The sequence below is a fragment of the Desmodus rotundus genome, chromosome 8 (genome assembly GCF_022682495.2).
Source record: "Desmodus rotundus isolate HL8 chromosome 8, HLdesRot8A.1, whole genome shotgun sequence".
Lineage (NCBI taxonomy): Eukaryota > Metazoa > Chordata > Mammalia > Chiroptera > Phyllostomidae > Desmodus > Desmodus rotundus.
This window is the reverse complement of record NC_071394.1, coordinates 54048755-54072149: the sequence shown is the minus strand read 5'-3', so window position 1 is coordinate 54072149 and position 23395 is coordinate 54048755. Positions and strand designations below refer to the sequence as shown.

General features: G+C 40.5%; 1 protein-coding gene and 1 pseudogene across 1 annotated transcript in view; both read right to left on the bottom strand.

Moving 5' to 3' along the window:
* The window catches only part of KCNB2 (potassium voltage-gated channel subfamily B member 2), a 384951-nt gene that overhangs the window by 13658 nt on the left and 347898 nt on the right, over positions 1 to 23395 (bottom strand). The window lies entirely within an intron of this gene.
* On the bottom strand, positions 7678 to 8177 carry LOC112320778 (calmodulin-like; annotated as a pseudogene).

The window sequence follows — 23395 nt, the reverse complement described above, 5'->3', positions numbered from 1 at the left end:
CTGGTGCCCGTCTCCGCCCCTCCTACCGGTCTGGATGTATGTTTCTTTTTTATCTACTTGGTGTCAGACTTCCTTGCCGTTCAATTTTCTCTCAGTTCTGGTTGTGCGAGGAGGCGCAGTGTATCTACCTACACTGCCATCTTGGTTCTCTCCCCTGTTTTCTAGTTCTTTAAATTTATGCTTCATGAGAACTTCAGGGAGAAAAAGATTTTGAAAACTTAGTGTTTTGAACTTAGAGTATTTACAGCTTTATCCAGATTCCATAACAGTCTTCCTTTTCCTCTTGGAAAAATATTTTCATTGCTCTAAGAAGAATTCAAATCATACACCTTTTTGAGAGGGAGACCTTAAAGGATGTGTAGAAGTTTCTACAATGAAAAGGGGATCAAGGCTAAGAGGACAGGTACCCAAGGGCTTCAAAGCCCAGAACATGGTTTGCTCAGAAAGTTCCAAGTAATTTTGCATGACTGGGCCATCCATTAGGAGGCATATCATGGAGGAGTCCATGGTGATTCCAGGGTTAACTCCAGAGAGTACCAAGAGAGAGAAAAGCATGTGAAGGAGGACTCCATCATTTGTGCAGTGCACAACTCTCACATCCTTGCGAAAGCCCTGGTTTCAAGGAGGCGAGTAGCTCGGTGCGATTGGATGCAGACGGAGGCGTGCAGGTGGAGGCACAAATGTGAGTGTGGTTGGGGCCCTTCTGGGAAATTAAGCAATGATAAAATTCTGAAGAATACTCAATGCATTATAATTAAGAGTTTGGTGGACTTTCTTCCAAATACCAGTTTTCCCAAAATGCGGTCCTCAGACTCACAGCATCGGCTTATGTGGTAACTTGTTAGAAAGGTAAATTCTCAGGCCCTGCTCTGACCTACTGACTCAGCAACCCTGAGGAGGGCTCCAGCAATCTGTGTTCTGACAAGTCCTCCAGGTGACTCCAGTGCTTGCTAAAACTCGAGGAATAAAATCCACCGACAGATTTTAAGCAAGGGAATGGCCACTGGGATGTGCATTTTGGAAAGATCACTAACCGCAACATGTGCGACTGACAGGTAGAGGTGCAATGGAAAACAAGAGATGTTTCTACTGCAATGCAGTAAAAAGGAGAACAGGTAATAAATATTCATGACGTGGAATCTCCACCTTACTTGCTATGGAGATGGAGAGTCCGGAGTCTTTCCTGTTCGTGACTAAGTTTACCAGGGAGATTAAGTAGCTCTCCCATATCTCCGTTACTATCTCATTCAGACAGAAAACTCAAAATGATCCTTGACTTGCATCATCATTTATTTCTGAGAGTAATGTTTCTTCATATTACAGAGATTCTAATAAGAACTTTAGGTTTTGAAATAGAAATAGAGATATTTCTGCCCTGGTTGGTGTGGCTCAGTGGATTGAGTGCTGACCTGAGAACCAGTGGGTCACTGGTTCAATTCCCAGTTAGGGCACATGCCAGAGTTGCGGGCCAGGTCCTCAGTAGGGGGGATGTGAGAGGCAACCATACAATAATGTTTCTCTCCCTCTCTTTCTCCTTCCCTTCCCTTCTCTCTAAAGACAAATAAAATCTTCAAAAAATAGTCTTAAAAAAAAGAAATAGAGATATTTCTGTCTTGGAGTGAAACCACAGTCTATTATCCATAAGAACATTATGATACACACTCTATTATTTGCCAGAACTAGTCTCTTTTGTAAAACTTTACCTTAAGTGTATATTCAGAAATCACATGGGCCAAAGACCAGTTTAACAGCCCATTTATACTAGCTGTTCCCTGAAAGCATGCTTATTTGTTGAATTATTTCTCCAACCCACTCCAACTTCCAATTTCTGCAAGGAAGTCTTCTGAATTTCCTGAATTAAAGTGCCATTAAAAACTGGCTTTGTTCCTTGGACACTTAGTTGGATTCATCAGCTCATCAATCACCATTAACAGAGAATTGCCAGAATTTATTTCCACTATTATCCCTATATCTAAAAACTATGTCTCAGCAGCTTCAAAGAAAGAAAAAACAAAAGCCCTAGTGCAATCATTATGTTTCCTTTTAATGAATCCCTGCAGTAAACCTCTTCTGAAAAGTAGTTTTGAGGTCAACATCATTTAGACCACATTATAGAAATGCCAGCAAACAGAAGACCTGCAAGGGGCTCTCTGAAATGCAGCATCTCTGCTGAGGGGAATGTTTGATGGAAGCCAAGCCCAGTGGCCACTGAAGACAACTTATGATTCACTTTACGTTTGCTTGTAGCGGCGGGCTGCTGTGCTGTCCCAGGGCCAGCAAGCAGCAGCAGCTCACTGAGGGCTTCTGTCATATGGATGACAGGTGCTCTTTGTGATAGGAAGCCATATATCACAAACAAGGACCTTTAATGGAGTCCAGTTTGGCTTCTTTTGACAGCTGCAGTCGGGGACCACGATTTCAACAGCCTCCAGCATTTCTGTACTTAGTAGGGACTGATGAGGTGTTTACTAGATGGAGAGGTCCTGCTTTTTACAGCTGTAGAAAATGGGGACATTTTCTACACTCACAGAGACATATCCCATTATCTGTATAGAGTCACTTCTATCATGAAGGATACTTAATTAAGGCTTTGCCAATCAGAGTGTGATCCTCAAACCAGCAGCAGCACCAGGGAGCTTTTTGGAAATCCAGCGCCTCAGGCCCACCTCAGACCTGCTTAATCAGAGTCTGTTTTCACCAGAATCCCGAGGGATTCTTATACACATTTAAGTTGGAGAAGCTCTGTCCTCAGACACAAATGCATTTAGAGGCTCTTCCCTAAATTTTTAACCTGTGGATCTCAGTTCTTGAAATGGGGTGGGTTGTTAGGACTTGCGGGGGTTTTTTCAACACTACTCAGAGGTTCTGGCTGGGTGGGTGCAATTAGCTGAAAAAGACCTCACAGGTGATGCTGGAGTGGTCTCTAATCCCACGCAGACCTCCTTTCCCAGCCTGGGGTTGACGGCTATTGCTTTAAACACCTGCACATGAAACAGTTCAGCTTGGCAGTATAAAGAATGCTGGATGAGGAGTCAGAAGACTTGACCTTCTTTCTGGGTCTGGGTTACAAGATCAACTGCTTGACCTGAGTCAAGACATGGAGTCAAGGTTTTTTCACTTATGACTGGGGCTAATCATGACGATTTTATTTACATGAATAGACTGTAGTGATGAAGTTGTTAATGCATGTGAAAGTGTGTTGTAAGTTATATGATTCTCTATAAATGCCAATATTCTCATATGAATTACAAAGTTTGGGGTAGAATTATTAACTAGTATATAATTTTACAGGTTGAAGAACTTTATTCTTATAATTTCCTGTTGGAAATTAGTGCATTCTTTCCTTCTAAATGTCCATTAAGCCCATTTCTGTGAATGCTGGTAACTGATCTACAAGTTACATTACTAGATTAATGCCTAGTCCTTTTGGAAAGGCAGCATTCTGGACTGACTAGCGTCCCTCCAAAATTCATGTACATGCTGACCCTCAGAATGTGACCTTATTTGGAAATAAGTCTTTGCAGATATAATCAGTTAATGTAAGGTCACATCTGATTAAGGTGGTTGCTAATCCAGTGTCTGTAAAAGAAGGCCACGAGAAACACAGACACACACAGAGGGAAGATGTAACAATGGAGGCAGAGATCCATTGGGGTGGTGCCCCTAGCAGCCAAGGAATTTCAGGAATTGACAGTAAGCACTGGAAACTAGGGATGGGCAAGGAAGAATTCTGCCTTAGAGCCTTCGGAGGGAGGGTGGCCCTGCTGACACCTTGATGGACTCTAGAACTGCAAGAGAATAAATTTCTGTTGTTTTAAGCCACATAGTTTGTGGTATTTTGTTTCTGAAGTCCTAGGAAACTAATTCAGTCAGGTTGTATAATTTGACACACAGTCCGGTCTTTCATGAGGGGTGGAGCTAAGAACGCTCAGAGCCAAAGCACACATGCTCTTCAAAAGTAAATGTGATGTGATTTGAAAAAGAGATGGAAGTCATAGAGGTTTTGAGCCCTAGTCAGCAGGAAAACAGTTTACATTGGGAGAAACTAAATTCTATTTACTGTTGCAAGTAAGTAGTTATGATGTGTTAAGCAGGTAATTAATACATGCATTCTAAATAGCATTCTGATACAAGTTAGAATATGTGGGTCCACGAGCTGTAAAAGTCACTTATACCAGAGGAATGTAGGAGAAAGATAAATAAGGAAATGCTACAAAATAATGGATTACAATGGTGAAGTTAGCAACAAGAAAGTTCCTGGTGTTGGCAAATTTAAAAACACTTCCTCTGGTGGTGGATTACAAATTAAACGTGTTGGGGAATTCTTTTGCTGTTGTCTATGTAAATGAATTGTTAAGTGAAAAGCACCAGTGAGCATACTGTGTATCCTAGTCTCTCTGCTATTCAAGCCCCTAGTGTGCAAGTCCTACCTAAGCTTGGTGGCAGCTATCTATGAAGAGCTCCTTAGAATAGTATTTTTCTTTTTAATGTCTACTTTTCAATTACAGTTGACATTCAGCATGATTCTGTATTAGTTTCAGGTGTATAGCATAGTGGTTAGACAATATGTACTTTATAAAGTGTTCCCCCTGATATTTCCAGTACCAACGTGATACCATACATAGTTATTACAATATTATTGATTGTATTCCCTATGGGGTACTTTAAATCCCCATGACTATTTTGTAACTATAAATGTGTACTTCTTAATCCCTTGAAATTTTCACCCAGTCCTCTAACACCCCTTCCTTCCAGCAAACAACCATCCATCTTTTGTCTCTATCTGTGAGTTAGAACAGCACTTTTCAAACTGTGAGTAGCAACCCCTTTGTGGGTCATAAATCAGTTCTGAGAGTCACCATCAGTACTTAATAAAAGTGGAAAAGAATAAGTGAGAATATAACAGAAAATACCAGGAAGGGTAAGTAATGTTTTGTAAAAAGTTTCTTGATACATATACACACTGAACCATAATTCCTATGCCCATATGTTAACAACAAGAATGGTTATCAGTAAATTGTAACTATCATCTTACTTTGATGATCCATGCAGTGACAACTTGATCCTAATATTTCCCAAGCTAAGCTTTGGATAATTTCCATCAATGGAAGAGAAGATAGGCTACCTTCCCTATCCCCCCAAAGGATGGAACTCTCAGTCTTTCAACATCACTCTGACTTAGGACTTTGATAAGTTATCTCTCTATATACAGCTTCTGTTTATATTCACATCCATCCCTTCTCAGTTCTGATATTTAGATTTCCAACCTATTATTTACTATGTTTTGCACAGCTGGTGTTATTTGGGTTTTGAATGGATTTATGATATTTCCTATGATATAAGCTGGGATGATCAAGTTTCATTAGTTACTAGCAAATCTATTTAGCAAATTTTTGTTTTAAGTTTATAAACATTTGCTATAAGAAAATGCCATTTACTAAATTGTGTCTAGTCATTACTACCATTGTAGGATATTTTAATTAATTTCTGAATTAAAATATTAAATTTTTATAGACAGAATTGTTAGAGAAATATGAATTAAAAACAGAATGAGATATCACCTCACACCTGTCAGAATGGCCATCATCAATAAATCAACAAATAACAAGTGCTAGCCAGGATGTGGAAAAAGGGGAACACTTCTGCGCTGTTGGTGGAAATGCAGATTGGTGCAGCCACTGTGGAAAGTAGTATAGAATTTCCTCAAAAAATTAAAAATGGAACTCAGTGATTGCATTTCTGGGAATTTATCTGAAGAAACCTGAAACCTAATTTGAAAGAATGTATATACCCCTATGTTCATCGCAGCATTATTTATAATAGCCAAGATTTGGAAGTAGCAGCTATGGGACATTTACACAATGGAATACTACTTGGCTGTAAAAAAAGAAGATTTTACCCTTTGGAACACCATGGATGGACCTGGAGAATATTATGCTAAGTGACATAAGCAGTTAGAGTGGAGTGTAATGAACAAACTGACCTAACAAGCGAAATAGAGACAGTCTCATAGATAGAGAGCAGGCTGACAGCTCTGGCAGGGGGACAGTTGGTGAGAGGAGGAATTGAACAAAAAAGAAAACACTCATGGACATACAACAACAGTATGGTGATTGTGGGGGGAGAGGAGTGAGTAGGGTGGAAGAGGTAAAAGGAGGATAAATGGTAAGGGAAAAATACAATAAAAAATAAAGTATTATTTGGGTTATACTGATGTGCCAATATTGGTCAATGATTGTAACAAATGGACCACTTAGGAGCAGGATGTTGATAGTGGGGGAGTCATCCTATGGGAACTTTTTGTATTTTACACTCAGTTTTTCTATGAACCTAAAACTGTTCTAAAAAATAAAGTCTTAATTTTTTTCAAAAAAAAGTATTAAAAATTTAATAGACGTTAACATTATTGATAGACCATTGATTAATACCGGTTTCTAAATATTATGTGGGATTTTCAATGATATGATTTGTCTCAAAAGACTCAACTTTTGATCAGGTAAATGTTTATTTATCACATAAGATCACATGATATATGACAAATAGTTAACATTAAAATAATTGATTCCATCTTTTTAAAGCAAAACCTTAGTTTGTATGTCATGTTTTTTCTTTAAGTTAATGGTCTTTTCTTCTTAATACTCACTGAGGATATGTTTATTGATGAGAGTGAGGGGTAGGGGGGGAGAGAGAGAGAGAGAGAGAGAGAGAGAGAGAGAGAATGAGAAACATAGATATAAGAGGGAAACACTGTTTGGTTGCTTTTATAGGTGCCCTGACCAGGAATCGAATCTGCAACCAACTGAGCCACCCAGCCAGGGCAAGTTAATGGACTTTTTATTGGAAAGAAAAATAAAATGACCAGCATTTACAACTTGGAATGGATGTAAATTGTAATTTCTTGAACAGCAATGTTGATGGTTGTGCTGAAGTCCATGGCCACTGTCTACTTCTGCTGGCTCCAAGTCACAGTTCAGAATGTTTTGAAACAGAGAATCCAAAGATGCTCCCTTGGTAAAAGTTTCTTTTTAAAAACTTGTGTAAATGGTTTACACAATAGCCTGACACCCATGTCACTCCAGTACAAGGAAGACAACACTAAACCAACACATGTGGGCATGCCACAAGCATGTGTCAGCGTCACCATGGGTCAGGGCACACGGAAGCCCAAGAGGACCATCCTGCTAGTCTAGGGTTACATCTAGATAGTTTATCCTTCATGCATCTTTCTACGTACATCCTGAGGTAAACCAATTTTAAATGTGTTTGCTTTCAGTAAACCAGCTATGACAATTTATACTAACAAGGTGCACTAGAACCCATTTGAATAGGTTTTGAATTTGTTTTTTCATTTTTTGTTTTTAATACAAATGCCTGATTGTGTTGTCAACCTGCATGCATGAGAAACTGGCCAGCCCAAACAGTGTATTCATTATTAGCAAATGAAACTAGAAGGAGTCCACTAAGTGCTTCCTTATCATTAATGTAGTACAAGTATTTATACTGTAAAACTGATATGTAGCTTGATCTTTAGGGAACAGGACCACCAACCAATATATGCAGATATTATGTGTGTGTGGGCAGAAGGTATTTTTGACATTCAGTTGTGCTACATAGAAACAGAATGAGTAAATTATTTTTTTTTTGCAAGAAGTAAGTAAAATACTCGATTTGATTCTTCTAGAGGGGAAAAAAGGAGTTGAAAGTAGGTCTTCCTGTGTCAGTCATCACCTGTACGAATTCTTCATAGTTGACTTGTCCATCTCCATCAATACCTGCTTCCCTGCTATGGTGAGACATATGCACACATACAAACACATGCAGTCATCTACTTCTCCATCTATTAGTTTTTCCTCTGAGTTTGTCATGGCATGACGCTGATGTAACCATTGCCATCCTTGTCAAAAATTGGAATGTCTGGTGGATTTCTACTTCACTCTGTATCTTTCATTTTTCCAGCCACTGTGGTAAAAAAATTCTGGGAAGTCAATGGTGCCATTGCTGTCAGCATCCACTTCATTGGTCATACTCTGCAATTTAGCTTTTGTTGAGTTCTGACCCAGTGACCTCATGACAGTGTCAAATTCCTTGGTTGTGATGGTACCATCACCATATTTGTCAAATAGGGAAAGAGCTTCCTTGAATTCTGCAATCTGTTCTTCACCCAGCTGATCATCCATGGTACAAGGGAAGGTAGGAAGAGCAGAGGGAGGGAGGGTGGCTGCACTGGTGTAGGGGCTGTGACGGCAATGGTGCTTCTGCTGTTGCTGTTGCTGATGCTGTGGCTAAAGTGCAGGGTGCACTGGGCTCTGTGCTGCTGCACTGCCACCTGGGCCACTGCCCAACTGCCAGTAGCGGTGCCATGTCTGTGAGACTGCCAGCACAAAAATCTGTAGGTCATGTTTTGGATTCAAATTCCAGTTCTGTCATTCACCCAGCTATGAGGCATCTATTCTTCAGGCAGTAGAGCTGATAAAAATTAAGATTAGAGCTTAAATATATATAGCACCTAGTAGGTGCTTATTTAGTGGTGACTTATACTACTGCGTATATTCAAGTTTCCACAGAAGAATGTCTACAATAGTTTCTGGTCAGCAAGGCAGAATTCAACCACCAGAATATTTAGTGTACATATAAAAATACACTGATGATACGACACATGTCTAGATAAATTTTATATATAGCCCAAGCATTCTCATGTTTAAATTTCATACTTTTTAGGTAGCAGATTGTCAGTGGTTGACTTACATGTGGTCACCCTGTCACAGCCTCTAGCCATGGCTCATTTCCTGTCATCTATAAAATATTCACCAGCTGTAAAGAGCAGTGGGAGGTCAGGTGTGCAAGCTGCCCCACACACTCTCCTTCCAATGGTAGGAAAGAGTGTCTGCTCACAAGTCTATGTTCTGGGTGGCATACAACTATTTTGAATCATCTTCTAAAAAGAAACCTCTCTTGATCTCCATAGAGGAATCACTTCCTTCTTTGGTTTTCAGAATGGGCTTTCTGGAGCCTTGGGTTCTGTGGAAATGCCTTAGATGGCCGGTGCTGAAAGACGACGGTGGACAGGGCCAAGGGAACCCCCTCTGTGCTGCAGATCAGGCAGAGCTATCGTTCCATGCAGTGCTAAAGATGCTAACATGAAGAGGTGACTGTTTTTCATAGAAGCATTTTGAGTCTGGTGGAACATATGCACACATACAAATGCATGCATTTGTATATATAACCAGCTATATCTCTCCTCTGGAGATGATAATACTGATAAATATTGCTAGTTATGGTTGAGGATCTGGTGGAAATGACCTACATGTGACTGATCAAAAGCCCTCTCTACACTAGTCACAAATAAAGGGCTATTTTATCAGTGACCACAGCTGTTGTTTGCAGAGTTGGTTATTAAGCAGAGCTTTTTGTTTTAGACTTCTAGTCCTTCTAAATGTCAGGCAAGTTTTGTATATGCCAAGGTGCTAAAATTTGACCTCCCCAAACAGGCAGAAGGCATGACCAAACACATTATATTCAGATAGCACATAAAACAGCAATCTAATGAGCCGGCTGCCGCCAGCCAGCTGTACCACATTAAATGGCCTCTAGGAGGCTGAAGGTCTGGGCACCAGGAGAGATGGAATCATCGATTTTCTCATAGTATCAGAGTATTCTTTTATGGTTTTGGATCATTTACATAAACATAATCAAATATACAAAATTCATTTTGCCCCATTACTTGCAAACTGGTTTAGAATTCCTCAAAAAGCATTTTCTAGGATTTTGTCCAGGTCGCAGCACTCAACCCAAAGAGTGCCCACTGAATATGTGTGTTATCCTCATAAAATTTTTATGTATGCAAATGCAAATCCAACAAATGCCATCTGTGGCCCTTAGAGATTCTCAATCTGATTTCCTGAGACATTAAGCTGAGAAAAACAAATTTTAAGCTTTCCATATAAATAAAAGAGTTAACATAATAATAATAGTAATAAAAACCCCATCGCGTCATTCCCATAGCCCATCCTCTCTGCATAAATAGAAGGTGTTTGCTTCTGAAAGTCTAAGCAGACACAAGAAAAAAAGCACCAACAGATGATGACTTAGCTCCATTGCAAAGGACACAACTTTGATGCTCCTTGATCTTTTTGCTATAAGGCTCATCTCCTAATGATATGGTTGGGAGATTGTCAGGTACCACGTATTTGGCAGAGAAACAAAACACCAACATTCGCAATAGAGATAGGCTAAAGAGAGCTAATTTGCTCTCTGCAAAATGGTGATGAGAAAGGTTGAAAATAAGAACATAACTGCCCAGTTGTACATTGGCATCCCAGCCCAGTCTGGGAGACACAGTGGGGCATCTTTTATTTATCCTGGGTACATGTCAGCCTGCTTCTCCTTCTGCCCTCTGCACCTCCTGTGCCCCTTTCCTGCCAGGGCCAAGTTCTTGGACTCTTTGGAGCTGCTCAGGGCTCCCCAGCATATCACCTGCTGTGGCTCCCCTCACTTCCCCGTCCACCTCTTTCTCCATTGAAATAACTGTCCAGCAGCCTCTCTCTCTGCTGCCTTTTCTACTAACCTGATTCTACTGTGAGGGTCAGATAATATCTTATTGCAAATGAATGTATTCTTACTAACAGAATTTCAGGCAATGAGAATAATTTTGATTTGTAGACCCTTTAAATTATACACAAAACATTCACCTATTATGCTCAATTATGCTGATATTACTGGAAAAATATGTTTTGGTACAAGGAACCATCATTCTGTCAAAAATTTATCACTTAACTAAATGGTATAAAATGTACATATTTTTTCATCATCTCAACCCCATCAGCAGAATAAAAATTCTGCTTGAACTGAACTGAAACCTGAATACTTGGCCTTATTTATGTGGCATATAGTTGTCAATTAAGGAGATTTTAAATAGACTTGATTTATTGACTAGGTCTCAGGCTTTTAACTTTGCAATTTATTCTTTATTTTCAATAAAATGACTATATGCTCATTTAAGGACAGTATAAATAAATTCCCTCTCATTTATATTGCCTGTTTTTTGGCTTTCTTTTTTATCTGAACAATATAATAAGGGCAAGATCTTACATATTAATGACTGCTTTTAGCTAACTGATTATAGTGTTTACGCTCTCATTCCACTGAAAGTATATTTGGTTCTAAATTCAACCTTTTGATTCCTGGCTTCTCTTAGCATAGATGGGTTTATTTCATTTTGATTTACTCACTCTCTGCACAGTTAAATCATTTCTCAATGTCAGCACTCATCAAAAATATATCACAGGGAAGTGCTTTCCTTATTAGCTTAATGATTTACTGTTTTTCATGTCTAGATGCTTCCATTGCAATCAACAATCTTTTATATTGAACTAAACTTCTACAAAAGCACATGAGAGTGAAAGTGATTTCAAATTAGCCTGTAATATAAACAAATTAATATCATCTCGTTGCATAAGGTTTGAGGGGTTCACAAGATCTCATGGATTCTCTCCATGGGTCTCCTGATTTAGAAAGAGTTTCCCAAGGCCAGTCCCACATTTCCAACCTCCTGGGTGATATTTCCACCTATATAGCCATTGGCCCCTCTAATTCATGATATCACCTTCCACCCCACCTTCTGCAACAAATCCCTCTTGACTGTTTTATTTGTTATTAGTATTAATTCTATTTAGTTCATTTTTTCACCAGGGAATTAAAGTGTTTTTTTCCCTGTTCTAATATTCTATGTCTATACCTACATTTATATATAACTCTTTACCCTAAAGCTCCACATCTAAGTCCCTAAGTTCCAGTCATTCATCCTTCAAGATTCTTTTTTCCAATCCATCTCCTCCTGCCCCATTAATTCAGCCCCTTAACTTTTCATTCCTAAACAATTGCATTCCTAAACAATTAAACTCTAATTGTTCAACTACCTCCTCTCTTGTCCATTTTCTTTCTGGGAATGAAACAGATGTGGGAGAAGAGGGAATGCACAGAGTGGAGGGTGCTTTCATTGCCCTTGCCTGTTTCACTTTCCCAGCGGCTTCCTCTTACCATCTTAGAGATCAGTGATGTGTCTCATCTCTCCCCCTAGACTACAGCTTATTAATGGTCAGGACAGATCTGATTGAGAGCTATTTTCTCGTGAGTTCCAAACACAATGCGTGTTTCATAAATAAAATATGATCAACAGTATTCATGAATTTATTTTTGTCAGTGGTGCATCTCAATAACTGGCTACATTCTCAATGCCCATGTACGCATCTCATCATCTCATTCTAAGTTTTCTCGCCCTAACAGATGACACTTTTCTGTTTGGATCGCTGGATGACTGAGTCACTTTTGTGTCATCCAACTGCACTTCCATGTAGGCAAATTTTCTGTAACTCCAGATTCCACAACCAAACGAAAACAAGCAAAATAAACAATTGCACACCAACAACCCAACTGAGAACTGTTTCCTCTAAAGCTATCAGGGCTTTTCAATTATATGTGGTTATGGCTAGGGAGTTTAGGAGCTTTGAACAGAATCCAAAGTGTTTTAACTAATGGCACTAAAGCAAAAGGGTGATGTTGCCATCCACCTACATTTTTTTCTCCTTTCCTACACTTTATTTTTTTTCATTTGTTTTCCCCATTTCTTCTCTCTGAACTCTTTCTCCTAGACAAAATTTAGAAAAGTACTATTTTCAAAATGCAATTCCACCTTCAACCAACGGACATGGTGTAGGAGAGAATTCAAATGAGTACACATTCATGATATTTTGGAAGGAAGAGTGTCACCTCTAGGCAAGCAAAGTAACATCTGAGTTCCCCAGAGGAGACAAAAATGTCATCTGAGCAGACAAGGTCTGATTCCTGGGAGCATCCAGTCTGGACGGGAAACATCTGACTAGAGTTACCCTGAGACACTAGAAGGATGAGCATCTTGGCTCCTGGCCTCTGAGATGGGAATGCCTTATGGGAGAGGCCTCTCCTTGACCTATCCTTGGAATGCAAGTATTTAATCAAGGTCTGTTGACTTGAAATGGGTGTAATGAAGGGCCCCAGGGACCTTTTACCCAGCCTGGTGTTTGCCTTACTCAAGCACAGTGAATGAGGCAGGATGCTAAAAAGTAGCTTGGCATTCCTATAAGGATGAGTAGAGATCCTGTGCTTGGGTTGTTGGATACATCTCACTTTTCTCCCTTGAAAAAGGTATTTAACTTTTAGAGAGAGGGGAAGGGAAGGAGAAGGAGAGGGGAACTCTGATGTGAGAGTTAAACATTGATTGCTTGCCTCTCGTATGTGCCCTAATCAGGGACCCAACCCACAACCCAGGTATGTGCCCTGACTGGGAATTAGACCAGTGGCATTTGGCTTTGGAGGGATGATGCCCAAACAACTGAGCCATACCAGTCAGGGGTCACTTTTTTCCTTTTAAAATGTAATGTTCTGGGAAAAGATACTGTACCTTACTATCACACTGTTCATATCCAATACATATAAATAATAATGAGAATCACCATCTTAAAATAAATGATGGAAATTTATGAAGTGAGGCTCATTCTTACCAGTAGGTGTCTCTGTTCCATCATGCTCTCCCCAAATTCACCTAGGTTTCTCCTGGAAATACAGATGTTACATAAAAGGCATCTTTTCTTAGTAATTATATACTTTAAAGAGAAGATATAAAATGACTTCTCCTTTTATTTGTATTCACTTTCACTCTGAATTTGGACTTGCTTTGCAGCACTGGTTGCGGATAATGTCAGGGTTTTTCAAGATAATCTCCCTTTTCATTCTTTGGTACTTAAATCAGCTTTCTCCCTAGGCTTCATCTCATTCCAATTAGTGGTACATTTCTGAGCAAAGTAGCAATAACTAAGTTTCTAGGTATGTGAGGCTTCTCAAAAGGTTAGACTCTTTCTCTTAAACATTTATTCCCTCTCCATTAAATGAATCCCTGCTTTGAGTGTCCTTGGGAGTTGTCTCCAGTGTTAATTTCCCAGAGATGAAGGCGCTTAAGTAACCATGTACCTTCTGGCTCCAGACTACCTGGGTCCAAGTCTTGGCTCTGCTTCTTATTACTTGATTGATTTTCTTTGAGCTACTTACTCATTTTGTGCTTTATTTCCCATATATAAAACAGGATAAGGAGGATACTAGTACTATGTGATAAAGTTGTTATAAAGAATAAATATGATAAAGTGGTTAGAACACTGCATGGCATGTGACAGTGTACATAAATATCTTTCATATATACAGGATATATACGACACATATTCATAAACATGCCAAATAAAAGCTAGTTCCCACTTGGCTTAGCTGAACTGAATTGATAAGGTTACTAGAAGGGGTGTCCAACCTGTGGCTTGCACGCCATATGTGAGGAATTTTTTGCTTATCAGTGGTGGTGGATATCGTGAAATTTATTCATCGACCTTTTTATTGCTCATCAGTTTTCATTAGTGTTTGTGTATTTAATGTATTGTCCAAGACAACTCTTTTTCCACTGTGCCCCAGAGATGCCAAAAGGTTGGACACCCCTGTGTATAGGGCATATGTGCACCTTCTTTGTGACTCATCTCTCAAAGGCTATGAAACTACAAATACTGTGGAGGTTTTCCCTGAAGTTAGCTGTTCCCACTGCCCCATGTACTCTCATAAGGAGAGAACCATCAGCCAGCTTCCACCCACCACAACCCAGAAAGCTCCTTTCCATGTGGAGTTTGATTTCATGTTTTGAGATGTTCCAAACACGACTTGAAAAATGGAGAAAGTGAGATTAATAGGGAATAAATCAATGGGAAAATGATCCACCATGAAGATTCACAAAATGATGCATAAAAATTTTGATGAAATAGCCCAGCAGCTATCCTGATTTTCTAAGCAAGATTTGATGAGGGTATAAACTACATGGAGGGAGATGTTTAATAGTAACAAACAAGCACTTACATGCATCAGCTCCTCCTTGCATCTCACACATTTTAAGGTAGGTACTGTTATCATCCTTAGTTTACAGGGGGAAGATGAAAGGCACAATGGTTGAGGCCATGCACAGTGATAAGTATTTGGCATATGTTGATTCATGTTGTCCCCTCATTACAATATCAGCTGATAGTACTGTTGTCCTCATTATAAAAAGTGGAAAACTGAGGCAACAAGAGATTAAGTAAGTTGCCCACAGCTGGCAAGTGACAGAGCCAGGATTTGAAGCCAGCCAGTCTGGCCCCAGAGACAGTTCTGTTAAAGAAAGAATTAGTGCAGCAGTTCTCAAACTTGAGGTTGAGTAATAAGAATCACTTACTGCAAGTCATCCCATTGAGAAGAAGCTGAAAATTGGAGACGACTGTGACTGCCTGGGAACGCCTGGCTGAAATGGCAGTGCTGGCTCAGGCATGCCCAGCACAGCTGAGGGACCGTAGTCACAAAACTGTATTACAGTATTACAATACTGTAATAACCATTTGTGGTTATTACAACCATCAGATGGGTGATCACTTTGTAAGTTACACAAGTGTCTAATCACTGTATTGTATACCTGAAAGTAATATAATATCATACATTAACTGTAATTAAAAAAAATAATAATTAAAAATAAGTTGCCTGATAAAAAGGCAGTGCTGGCCAAGGAGAAGGGACCTGGCTCTGGTTTGATGAAGGATATGTCTATATGCTTTTGTCTATTATGCCAAGTGAAATAAGCCAGGCGGTGAGGGACAAATACCATATGATCTCACCTTTAACTGGAACATAACCAACAAAAGAAAAAAGCAAACAAAATATAACCAGAGACATTGAAGTTAAGAACAATCTAACAATAGCCAGAGGGGAGTGGGGAGGGGATAGTGGGGAGAGGGGTTTTCAGGAACTACTATAAAGGACACATGGACAAAACCAAGGGGGAGGGCGAAGGTGGGGGAGGGAGGTGGGTTTGGCTGGGGTGGGGTAGAGGGGTGGGGAGAAAATGCAGACAACTGTAATTGAACAACAATTAAAAAAATAAAATAAAAATGAATCATTTGGTGCCTGTTTCCTTGCCTGTTAAATTTCCAGGTGAAAGGCTTTGAATGGTGTGTGCCTGTGATTGAATGAGTGCGTGTGTGTTTGAGGGGAATAATTGTTGCTAGGTTTCAGGGTGAAGGCCCTAGCACAGATTACACAACATGTCCACACAAGGGTAAGTAAATCTGAGTGCCAATCCTGAATCTGTGTGCTCTCTGTGTTAGTGTTATTGGGAAAGGAAGGCTGGTTTCAAATCCACAGAAGTCATTGCGAAGACCCTGAAATTGGGCTTAGAGATGTAGGCTGTTGTCAGGTTGTGCTCAAGAGAGACTTTCTAATGCTCTAAGTGGGAAAGTGAATTCTCCACGTGAATATGCATGCAATGCAGAAAACTGCCACTGATGCTATATTGGGCTTAATTCCTTTTCAAAACAGCCTTGAAAACAGAATAAACACATTATGCTTGTATGGTGTATTCAAGAAGTAGCCTCTGTAGGAAACGACTTTAGAATGATCATTTTTCCATTCCTGTGCTGAAACCTGACAATACCCAGTAAAAAGCTAGAATGGGGCATCCACCTGAGGCCCTGAAGGTCTTTTTGTTACACACTGAACCAGAGCGCTGAGGCAAAATCTAATTTCTACTGTCAGGAAACATTTTTAACTTGCTCTTATGCCCTGTGATATTTTTAGTAAAAAGTGTTTGCATACTAAGTAATGACCCATATCTAGCAACTTCTCTCAACCTGCTGTATCTTTTGCCCTGCCCTTCAATTAAACTGTTGTGTCAGGGGTCACTGATCCTACGTATCCCAGAATTCAATGTCACTTTGCAGCCCTTACTTTTCTTGACCCATTGGTAGAATTTTACTCTACTGATGGCTTTTCTTCTTGAAACCTTCCCTTCCCTGGGTTTCCATGATGTTACAGCATCTCTTCATTTCCCTCTTACCTTCTTGGCTTCTTCTCAATATCCATCATATATGTTTACTTATCCTTTCAATGTTGGAGTTCTTTTATATATTCTATTCTATTCTGTTCTGGTCTGTTCTATTCCATTCCATTCCATTCTATTCTATATTCCATTCCATTCTATTTTATTCTAATATTCCATTCCATTTCATTCCATTCCATTCTATTCTGATATTCTATTCTATTCTAGTCTCATTCCTCCCAGTGGTTCCAAATATCATCTATGTCCTGCTAGTCTTTGAATCTACATTTCTTTTTTTTTTTTTAATTTTTATTGTTATTCAATTACAGTTGTATGCCTTTTCTCCCCATCCCTCCACCCCACCCCAGCTGAACCCACCTCCCTCCCCCACCTCCACCCTCCCCCTTGATTTGGTCCATGTGTCCTTTATAGTAGTTCCTGTAATCCCCTCTTCCCACTGTTCCCCCCCCCCCCCCGGCTATTGTTAGATTGTTCTTAACTTCAATGTCTCTGGTTATATTTTGTTTGCTTTTTTCTTCTATTGATTATGTTCCAGTTAAAGGTGAGATTATATGGTATTTGTCCCTTACCGCCTGGCTTATTTCACTTAGCATAATGCTCTCCAGTTCCATCCATGCTATTGCAAAGGGTATAAGCTCCTTCTTTCTCTCTGCTGCATAGAATTCCATTGTGTAAATATACCATAGTTTTTGGATTCACTCGTTTGCTGATGGGCACTTAGGTTGCTTCCAGTACTTGGCTATTGTAAATTGTGCTGCTATGAACATTGGGGTGCACAGGTTCTTTTGGATTGGTGGTTCAGGGTTCTTTCCAGGGCAGATGATCCTACTACCACTGCCTCCATCACTAATGAGTTATTTGAGGCTGAATGCTTTACAACATTACTTCATTTATGTCTCCCCCAAATCCTGTTAAGTAGGTAATATTGTTACCCCAGCTTTTGATGAAGAAATATTTTTGGTAATGTAATGTCTAAGTTCACACAGCCCTTAAGTGACTTGCACTTAGGTCCCTGACTCAAAAGCCCATGTTGCTATGGACTATGCAACATGGCCTGTGAATGGCCATCAATGGGAGGAATCACAAAGACTATTGAAATCTCTGACAGATCTCTGTGTGATCTGTCCCATGGCTATTTCTTACCAAACATCCCTCAGACTGAATTCACCATCGCTCCTCTGTCCCTCCCTCTGACCCACAGTGATGCCAGCACCCTCCATGTCTCCTCTCTTCTTTCCTTCTCACCCAATCAGTCCCCTAAACCTGACAACTGATCTCTTAATTACCTCTCCTATCTATTCATTACCCGTCACCCGTTTTGCCATTCCCTGAGTGTGGGTCCCCATCATTTCTTGCCCAGATTAATGCCTCAGCCTTGGAACCCCATGTCCTGCTCCTCTGAGTGTACTCTCCACATGGGTACCAATCAGCGTTCTTAAAGGCAAAGCCATCTTTCCACACCCCTCACTGTAAAGCTTCATCCTGACATGGACTGTAAGGCACTGTGTGATCTTGTTCCTGCCTACTGTCCAAGCCCTTGCTCACCTCCTGCCCCATTTGCCTCACCCTCCACTTGCATCCCCTACCCTCCACTCTAGAATTCATCTCCTCCCTCTCACAGCCCTGCTGTCTCTTGTCTAGGAGGCTGTGCAAATGCTGGTCTCTTTGCCTGGAATGTTCTTCTATTTCTCCCCCATTAACTCCTCTCCTTATGTGGTTTGTAGCTTAGGTCATGTGTTCTTTGAAACTATGTGTCCCTTAGGACAAGCTTGGATGTGGCTCCCTTGTGTGCCCACAGCTCTGTGTAGCTCTCCTAGCAGGATACTTACCACAATGAGCCACCCCTGCTCATCTGCTGCTGATCGCTCATGAGTCCCAAAGCTTTGCAAAGATAGTGCCATATCCACGTCCTCCTTTCCAATCCTTCCATCCCCACTTCCTGGTATATGGACAGTGCTGAATGAATATTGGCTGACTGTCTGACTAAACCTGGAGTGCCAATCTTCCTGACACTGTCTGAAAAATGGTCAGGAAGGCACATAGCAAACTGTCATTCTGCTTGTGTTGTCACACATGTCAAGTCCATTTGGATCAGCCCTTGGCTCAAGGAACCTTTTGCTGTGTGGGTCCCAGGATCAGGGAGTTTTATGAGCCAGGCCCCACTCTCTCTACAGGAGGGGGATCATCTTTTGGAAGGTATTCCTTGCAAAATTTATTAATCTTCTCAGAAAGCACAGGGATGGCTGAGCCACTGTGACTCATCCCCTCGCTCTTGCTGCTCTGCAGCTGCTGCCTTTGTAAACCCCATCATCCATGAGCACGATGGAGGCCACTGCAGCACCTTTCTGCTCTTCTTGCCTACGGTTTCCCCTTTCCTAGGCTGTCTCCTTCCTGTTACCTTGGGGAGCTTCTGAAAATACTAGGCCGATCGTTGTTGTTTCAGCATCTTGGTTTGCTTCCTGTTGCCTACAAGATAGCATTGCAGCACTTTAGCAAGGCTGTGCATAATTCTCCCCAAAACCTAATTTTCCATGCCCATCTATGCTCATTTTCCTATAATAAGCTATGAGCTCTCGGAGGGAAGAAACTATGCCTCATTGATCAATCCATCCATTCATCAACCTCCAATCAATTCACCAATGAAATGAGCCTTACTGTGTGCCAGGCACAATAATAAATTGGTAATCAAAGTCAGACATGATTCCTGTTCTCAAGCTGGGGAGATAGTCATTAATAAAATAATCAATAAATGAGTTTATTTATAAACAAATACGTTCTATGAAAGCTGAGGTTCTATAGAACAAAGAAGACACCTACACTGGGGGTTGGGGACGCTTCTCTGAGGAAGTGATAGTTTATATGAAGAATAAGGAGGGGTTACGTAGGGGAGCACGTGAGACAAGTTTATATTCCTTCACTGTTAAGAGCTCTCCCTCAGTGCACGACACAGAAGAGGCACTCAATGTATATCTGCTGAATGAATCAGAAGTGGTGGGAAAAAGCACCTAAGAAAAAGTCAGTTTAGACTCTGTCCTACAAGGAATCTATGAACCAAGTTGTGCTGTGAGATTCCAGGATGTGCCAGAAGAAGAGATGAACATCCTTTGTTCACGCAGAGGATGACGGTTTCTCTGGACAAGTGTACAAGGTCCAGGGTCTTAGCAGGCTGCAAAACAATTGCTTCTCACCTCAGTTCAACTGGGAAGGTAAAATTGAATTTAAAGTTAAATGAAGAACTGATTAATTCCACACATACACCTTATCACATAACATACAGGGGACACTAGCATGAAACTTTACAACATGTTCGTTGGGTACATGTACAGTAGGGAGGCCCTTGGGTTACCCTTCTATCTAAATTACCAAATCCAGTGGCATGTCAGCAGAGAGAGTTCCTGATGCTTTCAGGCCCTACCTTTGGCATCGTCTGATTTTGCAGCCCTTTAAACACAGCTTTAATTTGCTCTTCACAAACATTTTTGTGTTTGGAGAATCCAAGTGAATCCCTGGATTCCTCCAGGTCAAATTTCTTTTAAGTTTGCATGATGCCTTCTTCAGGCAGGGACTTCAAACAGGGCATGTCCTGTGCCTTGGACTGACTTTATCTCCTCAATCCACCTTCCCCATTGCAGAAAGTACAGCATTATTTTTTTTAAATATAATTTAAAATAGTTTATTAAAATTGCAACTTGCTTTTAGTTATTGAAGGTGCTTCATGGTTGGTTTAGTTTTTGTAAATAAAAGTAGCAAGGAACATATGCGTATACTTATCAGCAATTACCTATTTTCCCTTCTAAGCAAGGAAACATTGATTTGCTTCTCTGCTATTAATGGAAGCATTCTTATGGTGGTGCTGATTATATCTAGGGTTAGAATATAAGGAGATATGTCCTTGTAATCATAGACACCAGTAGTCATAATTGCCTGGGAAGTCCTTCAAGGACAGGAAATACAAAATCACAACTGGTTGTTCTGGTGGCAAAAGTCTGATATTTATAATGGAAAGCTTAACATTAATTAGAAAGTAATCAAATGACAAGGCAGTCTTTGCTGTCGGGAAAGATATATTTTAAAAAGTCAAAACATTGTGAGTCACTCTCTTACAATGCAGTTCTCTGTTTTGTCTCTACCCGGTTAATTTGCAAACCAACTTCTACTCTGAGAGAGGAAATGATTTTTACATAAAAGCACTGGAGCAGCTTTCTTTCACTATACAGTTTGAATTCTACAGAGTATCTTTTAAACTCTTGAATATTTTGGTTGTAAAGAAGCTGAAACACATAATTTTCTAAATTATCTTGTTTACTTTGACCTAATCCAATGACTAACAAAGATAATCTGAACCTCTGCCTGGAACTGTTTTAGATACTAGCTAGCTTCATAATATCTATAGGGGAATAAAAGGCAAAAGATTCATTGGCTTTTTAAAATAGGAGGCTTAGATTAAAAACTGTAAAAGACTCAAGAAATTAAGGCATCAAAAATGATTGCTTTTTAGTGGGAAAGAGCAAAAGGCATAATGCCAGTTTCTTTATTTTTTTCTTTCCTCCCTTAAAGCTGCTTTAAATATAGTGACAGTTTTACTTTATACAGACCTGAAGCCCAAGGCAATTACATGAAAATGCAAATGGTGGCTCCAGGGCTTCCTGACAACCTAATAAAAGCACCAAAGGGAAAAAGAGAGAAAATTGAATGGTGGCTTGCTTATGATGATGGAAGACAAAGGTCTTGCTGAGGGTGAATCCTGTAGATTTGGCCAGGAATTGCCCCCACTAAGGACAGTAGCCCTGAAGGATTCCACACTCCTTCACAACCACCCCTTGATTTGCATCTCAAATATTTTATATTAATTCCTGATGGCCTGGTGGCTTTTGGTGAGCACAGGATACTGCATAAATCTTTGCACTGAGCTGAATAATCAGTCTTCCTAAAGTTCTTGGATTTGGGTTAAGGTGGGGCTATTGCAACAGACTAAGGCATCTTACTGAAGGCCCTTTTGCTAGAAGCCAGCCTACCTCCCACACAGAGCAGCTGAAAAATCCACTTCCTGATGGACAGTCAATGGCATGCAATGCCTGTGCTCTTGGTAATCAGAGGCCATAGCAGAGGGCTGCATTCAACTGCCCTGGCCCGTCCCTCCACTCTACATAGGAGTCATCAATCTTTTTCTGCTGAAAGTTTTCTTCTTTATAAAATGCCTCACACCATTAAAACTCACTTAATGTTCTACTCCACTTACAATTTTAGCATGTAAATATTTCCCTAATGTCCAAATTTATATTTTTATTTTTTTGCATTACACTTGCAAGAACCTTTCCTTAAGTTCCATCTCAGTGGCTAATGTGGAGAAGAGAACTGCAGGATGCTGATAACTGTGAACCTTTTAGGTGGCTGGCTTAGAGGGAGAAAAAGGAGAGGAGAGAATTTTCAATAAGGGTCTGTGAATTTAGCCTAAGAGTGCATTTCGTCAGCCTGCACTGAGCTTTACACATATGTAAATATCCTCATTTTCAGAGAATAAGCTTAACTTGCAGGAGTTTTAGAGAAACTTTTAAACACATTGTGTCTTAGACCACTTAAATAAACCATTTGTTAGCAGTAGAGTCAGAAATCCACTGAAATTGAGGTCTATACTTGGCAGATGTTTCATGGTTAAAAGACAATCATGAGTGATTCTCCAGATCTTGGGGAAGAGTTCAGTTATAGCTGCCTCCCATCCGTCCATCCACCCACCCATCCATCCACATAATTTTTTTTCCTTCCTTCCCTCCTTCCTTCCTTCCTTCCTTCCTTCCTTCCTTCCTTCCTTCCTTCCTTCCTTCCTTCCTTCCTTTCTTCCTTCCTTCCTTCCATCCTGTGTTTACAAGATACAAGGAATACAAAAGTGAATATTACAAGGTTCCTTTTCTCTAGGTGCTGCATTCTGGTGAGAGAGAAGGAGGGAGGAAAGAGGGAGGAAGGAGGGGAGCAGGAAGTAATGTAACAGGGAGGTCTGGCCAGATCACTGGGAGGTGGAGAGAATCCCTGAGGTGGTGAACACCTGCCTTCCCCAGAGATGGGTGGGGCCATAGGAGGAGACTGCTATGGCAACAGTAAACAAGCTAGTGTCAGCATGCATTGCCCCAGCAACTGAGCAGTGCAAGCCAGCATTTGACGCAGTAGAAGAATATTTGCACAGAGTGGCTCTTGGCTAGCAAAACATTTGGACAAGGGAAAAAGAGTTTCCTAAGTGCTTCCGGCATGCGTGGGATTTGGGGCCAGGACTTTAAAAATGAAGTGTGTGCAGGAACTCATGCTCTTTTCTCCCCCTCGCTAGCCTGGTGAAGGGTCTGGAGCCTGAGCATTCCAGAGTGGTGGGCCCTGGAGACTGCTTGGCTAGGTGACAAGCCCCACACCCCACCCTGTGCAAGAGGTGGTGGCAGCATGGCTATGCCTGGCCAGGCTCATGCAGACTTGAGAAAGATGCCTGAA